Raw genomic sequence first — 1995 nt, 5'->3', positions numbered from 1 at the left:
AGGGGGAGAGGGGGAGAGGGAGAAAGTAAAATTGTGGTTTCCAGGGGCTCGGGGGAAAGGGATGATGGGGAGGTTAGTGTTTGATGGGTATAGAATTTCAGTTTTGCAAGATGAAAAACTTATGATTTGGCTGCGTAATGATGTGCATATGTTTAACACTACTGAACCGTACACTCAGAAATGAGTAAAAAGGTAAACTTAAGGTTATATATATTTTTAGCATGACAAGAAATTTAAAAACAACACCGAGTTACAGTTTATTAAAAACGAACTTCACAAAAACCAAGTCAACTTTCTTAGGGTTTATTTACTTTGGGAAGAACCTGAAATGTAAGCTAATCGACCATCCCTCAGAGTATAGCAAATTCATCTCCAATGTATAACTCAGAGGTTCTCAGCCAGGAGGGACAGGCTGACCAAGCTTAGGAACCTCTGCTCTCAGAATCACCTCAGCTGGGGGCCCTGGCAGGTACTTTTGAAGGCTATTCATTGGAAGAGTCAGGTTGCTGGAAAACGTTTTTGTACTGACCCTGAAATTGGCCCTGATCTTCTGGCACTACAAAGAATAAGTCCATCTCCCGTTGTCCACGGCAGACATCTGGATCCTGTGGTGAAAGTCACCAGCACCAGATCTCATCTCCCTGCCACACCCCTCACTTCTTCCTTAACTCCTTCCTCCCTTTGACTTGAATGACGTTGCTCCACGAACCTGTCCGTGTGTGTCATAGTTGCAAGAAATGGCTTGCTCTGATTCCTTTCCCTGATATACCCAATCGCAGACTCTTGCTTCTACAACGACCACACTAAAATTCAATGCCTGTGTACACTATTATGGAACTCGGCCCCGACAGCCCTTGGCACTTATGTGGCACACTGGAAACACTGGCTAAGCGATCTGGGGAGCAATGTCGAAAATAGAAAGAGCCAGTCTGTAGGTATAAATACATCCTGCTCTGTTACCTCCTTCTGGGACTAGCTTATCAATCTGTCTGGCTCGTCTTCCAGCACAAATCCTCAAAAGGAGTGAGACCCACCGCCTGGTTTTTGCCTCAATGGAAAAGGGGACATTGGTGTCTTGGGCTATACAGCAATTGCAAGGAACTCATCTGGGCCTGTGTCTGCTTGATTTGGCCGACTATTTCCCTAAATCAGCCTGTTATTTGGGAGAATATAAATCAAATAACCTATTTAACACCATGTGAAATAAAATCACAGCTCTTCAGCTGACCTTTCCCCTTTATAGCGCTCTGCGTTTGTGTTTCTGTACACAAGCGGATGGGGGCGGGAGCTGATGCTAAGGATATAGATGTTTTGAAGATACAAAAAGACCATTTTTTAAAAATCCACTAGAAATGACAAGCATCCTGCAAGTCTACGTTATTGAACATTCCTACTCACTTTGGAGGGGGAAGAGGGAGGTACCTAAAGAAAGCTTCCTCTGTGTCATAGAACAGAATTCAACTTGTCTACTTTCTAAGCTTCTTTCCAGCCCAAATGTGTCCCTTAAAACGTGAACTCGGCCAGGCTCAGCAGTGGGCATTCTCATCATTAAGATCAGCAACTTATCAGACCATGTTTATCTCCGAATTGTACCTGACATGGATCGTGCCGTTAGAAACGTATTTTGCATCCCGCCCTCAGTACATGCAGGCAGCCAGCAGACATGTACATCGCAACAAATGATGCGATGAGGCTACTCACTGAATTGTCTTGACACCTTTGTCAAAGATAAACGAATTCGGCAAGCTGAATTTTCTAACTTCCCTTCATGGCTATCTTCTCCACAGAGAGAGGTTCTGGGAGGTCTGAGGCCAAGTATCATGCCTCTTCTTCTCCCTGGCACCTGAAGCAAGGGCAGGCGTGGCACGGGTCCACCGTGCATTCAGCAAGTTTGTCAAATGAAGTCACCTAGCCCAGTATTCAAAAAGGAGGCTTTCCTCATTTGAGGGAGAAAAAGGAATGAATGACTGATGCACACAACATGAATAAATCTCA

This window comes from Pteropus alecto, unplaced genomic scaffold (assembly GCF_000325575.1).
Source record: "Pteropus alecto unplaced genomic scaffold, ASM32557v1 scaffold341, whole genome shotgun sequence".
NCBI classification, from domain to species: domain Eukaryota; kingdom Metazoa; phylum Chordata; class Mammalia; order Chiroptera; family Pteropodidae; genus Pteropus; species Pteropus alecto.
The sequence above is the reverse complement of the archived record's forward strand: the minus strand, read 5'-3'. Positions refer to the sequence as shown.